General features: G+C 40.9%; 1 pseudogene; it reads right to left on the bottom strand.

Annotated features, from left to right (window-relative positions):
- Nucleotides 1-304: 304 nt before the first annotated feature.
- On the bottom strand, nt 305-920 carry LOC130861765 (ras-related protein Rab-5A-like; annotated as a pseudogene).
- Nucleotides 921-7,971: the final 7,051 nt, after the last annotated feature.

Genomic DNA, 7,971 nt, shown 5'->3' on the forward strand with positions numbered 1-7,971 from the left:
GTGGGTTCAGAGTTATGTGGGTATATCTCTGGTGAAGAGAGAGAAGTCACAGTAACCTTCCAAGGAAACAAGTGTACATACACAAACGGTCTCATTTCTCCCTTCTATGGCTGAAACGGTCAGAGGGTCACATGCATGTTGTTAAAAATTAAGTTCAAAACACTTAAAATAATTCTGTATTAGAAACTTGACTATTGTAAGTCTCTTCTTTTTGGAAGTCATATTGAGCTGCTTAAATGCTCCAGTTCCACTGTTATTAACAAATAGGAAGCAGAAGGACATTCCAATTATTTTAAACTGGAATTTAGTTACTACAGCTCAAACACCTGGTTGGCTGCTGGGAGTGTTCAGTAAGATCCACTCCTTTTCCTCTGGCAGAATTCACTCCTGGATTCTGTGGTTCCTTCTTTGGCAACTTGTTAGCTATTGCCATGAATGTTTCATTTACATTCATTGATGTTTTAGGTGATGTCTCCATAAATAATAAACTGTTGTCATCTGCGTAAGACTGTGCTTCCTGGAAATCCACAGCTCTCATATTTGCAAGGTCAGCCTTGTTTCCTGATAAAGCTCTTTAACCCGGTTTTTGGCTCTGGCCAAGGACTCCTCGTTGGTGATTCACACACAGCTGTGGCTGCTCACTCTCCTCTGCGGGACATTGGTGCTAGGCTGCAGGATCTTTCTTGACCAGCTGTAACCCACATTTGGAACTTTACTGTAGTGTCATCAGGACACACAGTTCAGGTTAGAAAAGCAGCCCCGATGGTACGCTCTTGAAATTCATGAAATCGGCCCTTCACAAAATGAAGCACTAGGCTTGCTTTGCCAACAGCAGACTCTCCCAGAAGTACTAGTCTAAACTGGAGTATTTTATTTCCAGCATTTGGCCCGTTGGGTCTTGTTGCTCCTCAATTAGCCATGTCAAAGTTTGAAAGAACTCCCTAATTTCAGTCTCTTAAATGAACTTCCAGGATGCAAGGTGTCATTTTTTTTTCTTTCTGGAGGTAAGTAAACCTGAGGCCAGCAGTGGGCAGAGCTGTGGCGCCAAAGCTTCCAGCTGTGGGTCCCAGGTGAACAGCAAAGGAGATCAAGGCTGAGGCAGGGCGGCGCTTTTCCTTGCCGCTCAGCTCCCCTCAGACTCAGGAAAGATGTTAACAATTTTCTTTCTCAAATCCCTGAGAATATACCAGAGAACATTCAGGGCCCTTCTCGCAGCGAGAGACTGGGATAATTAAGGAGCTGCTGGAGATGATGTCTTTGGTCAGATGGTACCTTCTTGGAGAATACGATGCTCTCGAGCTCTCCTTCTGTGGAACACTAGCGTGGATTAGAATTGCCTTAGGTGTAGCCGCGAGTTTGGGTAAAGCTGGTTCTTCCTGTCATTTATTACATACAGTTTTAACAAAATTTTAAAAGCGGAGACCTGTTGCAATGAAGAGGCATCATTTGGGGTTTGTTAGGACTGAATCCAGGAGAGGAGCAGAGCTGACTGGCTCAGGCACCTGGTCCTGCTGCTCCTGTGGCTTTATTAGCTCTTGGATCACAGATGCACAGGAACTGGGTTGTGTCTGTAGCAACCACCAGGTTTGTCTGGAAATGCTGAATCCCTCTGGTCACTGGCCTTGTTCCCAAAACTGTCTCATGAGGTCACACTCATTTCCCTGGTTGAGTCTCTCTCAGAACCTCACCAACCACTCTTCTCATGTGGTTTACTACCTGTTGGCTCACCATCCACATGAAAGTCAGCCCCAGAGCCCCCAGCAGAGATGAGTGTCAGGCAAGGATCATGTGGAATTGAGTTCCATGTGCTTGGTCCTGGTGGTTACAGACAGAAACTATCAAGGAGGAATAACTACCAGAAGTAGTAGGCTTGCCCTGAGATCAAAACAGTGTAAAGAGGATTCACATGTGGTGGGTCAGAGCATTAGCCATAGGAGATCCAAAAGCAAAAGAACTTAGAGAGGGCCATGGTGCAGGGGGCAGTCTTAGGCCATCACTGATTTATTTTTATTTTTATTTATTTTTAAAAAATATTTGTTTATTTTGATGACTTCCCTGGTGGTCCAGTGGTTAAAAATCCGCTGGGGCAGGTTTGATCCCTGGACCTTGAAGATCCCACATGCCATGGAGCACCTAAGCCCGTGAACCACAACTACTGAGCCTGCACTCTAGAGCCCGAGAGCTGCAGCTACTAAGCCCATGTGCCACACCTACTGAAGCCCACACCCCTAGAGCCCCTGCTCCTCAACAAGAAAAGCCATCACAATGAGAAGCCTGCACACCACAACAAAGAGTAGCCCCTGCTTGCTGCAACTAGGGAAACCCTGCACTCAGCAGTGAAGACCCAAAGCAGCCAAAAAAAAAAAGCGCAAAACTTTAACAAAATATATTTGTTTATTTATTATATATTTATTTATTTTGGGCTCACACTGGGTCTTTATTTGAGGCACACAGGATCTTCATTGCAGTGTGCAGACTTCTCAGTTGTGCCATGCAAACTCTTTATTTGAGACATGTATGTGGGATCTAGTTCCTAGACCTGGGATTGAACCTGGGCCCCCTGCATTGGGAACTCAGAGCCTTACCCACTGGATCACCAGGGAAGTCCTCAAATTTATTTTAAAGTATTCAAATAAACAGAACAGTGATGCCAAAGCTATGGTTTTATTTTGCATAATTTTAGTTTTAGTTACGTGGCTGAAATTTAATGACATAACTCTTATAGAATCAGTCTTTAATAACTCAGGCAGGCTGGTTTCATCTTCTCATCACTTGATCATTACAACAAGAGCAAAGTGGAAACCCTGCACTCTGTGAAGCACATTTGATCGGACACTGAATAGTCACTCATCCTGTTACTGAGTCCAAGCTTGATTTGCTTGCCGCACGACAAGCCAATGAATCAGAGATGAGGTGTTGAGGCAAGGATTACAATTTTTTTCAGAAAGCTGCCAGACTGAGAAGATGGCAGAGTTGTGTCTGTCAAAAAACCATCTTGGTTGAGTTAGAATTCAGGCTTCTTTTATCCTGAAAAGGGGAGGGGGTGTTTTTGGTTATTGCAGACTACCTGGTGCCAGGATCATTTGTTCTTGTAGCTGTCCACTTAGGTCAGGTCAGGGTGTTCCTGTAAACCTCCAACAAGTCAAATGTTATTCTTAGATCTGCAACTTTAATGAATGGAAAAGAGTTATACCTTTAAAGGTCAGAGGTTTGAGAATGGGCTATCCTGTATATTTCAGGCTATAAAGCAAAATTCTAAACTTGTAGCAAAAGCAATAGTATACGAAGGTTAATGTAAAACAAACAGATGTAACATGGAGTCAGATTTAGCTCTTCCCTGTAACAGATATGGCACATGAGCTCTTTAGTTGTGGCTCAAGGCTCTAGAGCACAGGCTCAGTAGTTGTGGCACACGAGGTTAGGTGCTTCGCAGCATGTGGGATCTTCCTGGCCCAGGGATTTAACCTGTGTCCCCTGCATTGGCAGGTGGATTTTTAACCACTGTGCCACCAGGGAAGTTCCTGGGGCTAATCTTGAGGGGAAAACCTTGTGAGAATAAACCATAATTCTGGCTCCCCTCTTCTTCTCAGGCTGAGGCAGGAGATAGATGGGCTCCAGACTCAGCATTTACAACCCGTCTCCAGTTTATATTTCCTGAGGAAGGAGGCAGGTAGGCTGTAGGCTAGATATTTACAACCAGCCTCCAGTGTTTGCACTTTGACATGGAAATAACCACAGGAACAGGGTAAATAGCTGGACTTTGCCTCCTGTGAACACTTTAAGATAACAATTATGGCAGGGACAGAAAGGGGCTAAACTCTGTTTGAATGAAGGATCAAGCGGTCACATATTTCCCATTCTTGGGGCAAGGGAGATGCTGCACACGCCCAGAAATGCTCCTTCATGGTCAAAACGAAGGGGGTGCCAGCCTACAATAGGTGATGCCAACCCCCCCATAGGCCTCTGGCTGGAATCCATCTTGGAAAAAAAGTTGCCCATGCATGTTGGGGAGGTTCCTAGGGCAGGGCAGTTGTGGAAAAAGAAGCCAGATAATTGACCAAAGATAATCAAAGATCCAGAGGAACTTCCCTAGGTAAATGATATAACTGTCTCTTTACTCTCTTCTCCTCATTAGGGAGGACACCCACACTGTTTCTCTCTGGGTGTGCATCTCTGCCTTGCTTCTATCTTAACTAAACAAACTCTTTCTCTCTGTGCTCTCCCACTTGTGCTGTGCCTCTAACAATAAACTGTGCACCTGGTTTTACAGCTTTTGCGTTCTTGAAATATTCTTGCTTTCAATGGAGGCAAGAGCCAGGGAAATTTGCTTCTAACCTCTAGCCCTTGCTGGCCTGGTGACTAGGATTCCTGGTTTTCAATCCAGGCTACCCAGCTCCAGTTCCTGGACAGGGAACTAAGATCTTGCTTCACACCACCACTCACTGCTGCCTCTCCAAGATCAAGGTCACGCACATACTCTGGCTGCACTGGCCTTTCTTCTATCCTTTGAAATCTCTGAGCAGCCTCCTGCCTCATAGCATTTCCCTCTTCTCTGTGTTTTTCCTAAAATGTGCCTCTCCTCCAACCATAAATGGTTCATTCCTTTACAGTTTTCAAGGCCTCTACTTAAACAGCCACTCCTTGGAGAGAGCTTCCACACTACTCATGAAAAACATCAGCCCCCATCTCTCTCTGTCCCCTTGTCTTGTTCTACCTTTTCTTTTATCTCCTCCAGCCTCCACAGATGGAATCTGAAGCCCAAGGCAGAGGTGTCGGTGAAGGGAGATGTGAGGAGGGGATGGGCTGGCATCTTTTCCCCACAGGCTTTGCTAGAAAGGGAGCTGCTTTCCTCCAGAGTTGATGTATAAAAATCATCAATTCCAGGTAAACTGAAGATTAAAGGTGAGAGACAAAATACATGAAATATTTAGAAGCCTACATAAGAGAATATTGTTATAATGTCGGGGAAATGAGTAACTTCCTTAAAAATTCACACAGTGTAAATCATAAAGAAAATGATTGGTAAATATGATCAAGTTACATGAGAACTCCTGCTCATCCAAAGACATCATAAAAAAGGGACAGAAAACCATGAAGTGGGAGGTGATATGTGTAATCAGTACAAAAAGTTTTCACAAATAATTAGAAAGAGGTGTCAGAAAGATCTAAACAGGTGTTTTGGGGAAGGTGAACAATGCGTGTCCAATGAAGCCAAAACAATGTTAAATCTCACTAGTAACAAATTATGTACAAATTAAGATCACCATGAAACAGCATTTCATACTTCACAGTTGGACAAACATTTAAGAAAGTTGATGAAAATGCTGCTCACATGTGGAACAGCAGGAACCATTTCCCCTGTTATCAGCTGTGCATCGTCACACTGTGCAGCTGGATGAGCACAGCCCCAGGATTTATTCATTCTTCTCCAAGGCATAGAACAGACACATGGGAACACTTTCCATGATAGTAAAGGGCTGGAAACATTTGAATACTCATTGACAATAAATTGGATAAATTCTGATATATTTAAAGTGCACACTGCTAAGTAATAAAGATAAATCACCTGTATGCAGTAACATGGAGGAATCTCAGAAACCAATATTGGAAACAGAATAACAATTATATCACAAAAGGATAATCACTATGTGATTCTTCTTATATAAAGGTCCAAAAGAGGAAAAGTCAAAGGGTTGTTTAGGAATTCATATGCATATGAGAATCTCTAATAAAAACAAGGAAATGTCAGAGGGCTGAGATGCACAGAGCAATCAGAATATTATATATCTGAAGGTGGGTATTGCAAATATTTTTTAAACTACACATTTATATCATATATGTACCTGTGTATAATATATTTCTCAATAAAAATTGTCACACATCAGAATAAATTCTTAGTGGCATTTAAACATGAAATGACACCATAAACTTCAAAAAAGAATAAATTTTTATATGATATTGAGATGGGGAGGACTTTATAAACTGTTATGAACTAAGTTGCGTCCCTGCATTCATAGGTTGCAGTCCTAACCCCCAGTAAATCAGGATGTGACTGGACTTGCAGATGGGCCTTTAAAGGGGTTAACAGTTTAAAAAGAGTCTGCTAAGGTGGCCCCTAATCCAATCAGACTGTGTTCCTGTAAGAGGAGGAAATCTGGCCCCATGAGGAGCATGAGGGCTGTGTGCACAGAGGGAAGCTGATGTGAGGACACACTGAGGAGGCTGCCATCTGCATGGAAGGAGAGGGGCCTCAGGAGAAACAACACCTTATCAAACATTTTATTGGCATATAGTTGCTTGTAGTAGTGTCTCATGATCCTTCATATTTCTGCAGTGTCAGTTGTTATTTCTCCTATTACATTTCTTATTCTGTTGATTTGAGTCTACTCCCTCTTTCTCCTGATAAGTTTGTCTAATGGTTTATCTATATTAATCCTCAAAGAACCAGCTTTTATCTTTATTGATCTTTGCTATTGTTTCCTTCATTTATTTTTTCATTTTTTCCTGATCTGATATTTATAATTTCTTTCTTTCTGCTAACTTTGGGAATTTTTTATTCTTTTTTTCTCTAATTGCTTTAGATGTGAAGTTCAGTTGTTTATTGGAGATTTTTCTTGTTTCTTGATGTAAGATTGTATTGCTATAAACTTTCCTCTTAGAACTGCTTTTGCTGCAACCCACAGGTTTTGGATCATCGTGTTTTCATTGCCAATTTGTCTCTAGGTATTTTTTAATATCCTCTTTGATTTCCTCAGTGATCTCTTGGTATTTTAGTAGCATGTTGTTTAGCCCCCATGTGTTTGTATTTTTACAGTTATTTTACTGTAATTGATATATAGTCTCATAGCTTTGTTGTCAGAAAAGATGCTTGATATGATTTCATTTTCTTAAATTTATTGTCTTGATTTATGACCAAAGTTGTGATCTATCCTGGAGAATGTTCCATGTGCACTTGAGAAGAAATTGTATTCAGTTGTTTTTGGATGGTATGCCATATAAATATTAAGTCCATCTGGTCCAATGTGTCATTTAGAGCTTGTCTTTCTTTAATATCTGTTTGGATGATCTGTTCATTGGTGTAAGTGGGGTGTTAAAGTTCCCTATTATTCTTGTATTACTGTCAATTTCCCCTTTTATGGTTGTTAGCATTCACCTTATGTATTCAGGCACTCCTATGTTGGGTGAATACATATTTACAACTGTTATATCTTCTTATTGGTTTGAGCCCTTTATCATTTTGTAGTGTCCTTCCTTGTCTCTTGTAATTGTCCTTATTTTAAAGTCTGTATTTTCTGATATGAAGTTTTCTACCCCAGCTTTCTTTTGATTTGCATGGAATACCTTATTCCATTCCTTCACTTTCATTCTGTATGTGTCCCTAGTTCTGAAGTATGTCTGTTGTAGACAACAGATATATGGGTCTTGTTTTTGTATCCATTCAGCCAGTTTGTGTCTTTTGGTTGGAATATGTAATCATTCACACTTAAGATAATTATAGATATGTATTTTCTTATTACTATTTTCTTAACTGTTTTGAGTTTGTTTTTGTAAGTTTTTTTTTCCTTTTCTTGTGATTCTTGCCTATAGATTTTCCTTTAGCATTTGTTTCAAAGCTGGTCTGATGGTGCTGAATTCCCTTAGCTTTTTCTTGTCTGTAAAGCTTTTGATTTTTCCATTAAAGTTGAATGAGATCCTTGCTGAGAAGAGTACTCTTGGTTGTAGGTTTTTCCCTCTCATCACTTTAAATATATTCTGACACTCCCTTCTGGCCTGCAGAGTTTCTGATGAAAGATCAGCTGTTAATCTTATGGGGATTCCCTTGTATGTTATTTGTTGCTTTTTCCTTGCTGCTTTCAATCTTTTTTCTCCATATTAAATTTTTATAATTTGATTAATATGTGTCTCAGTGTGTTTCTCTTTGTGTTTATTCTATGTGGAACTCTCTGTGCTTCCTGGAATTGATTCACTATT

The sequence above is a fragment of the Hippopotamus amphibius genome, chromosome 9 (genome assembly GCF_030028045.1).
Source record: "Hippopotamus amphibius kiboko isolate mHipAmp2 chromosome 9, mHipAmp2.hap2, whole genome shotgun sequence".
Taxonomy (NCBI): Eukaryota; Metazoa; Chordata; class Mammalia; order Artiodactyla; family Hippopotamidae; genus Hippopotamus; species Hippopotamus amphibius.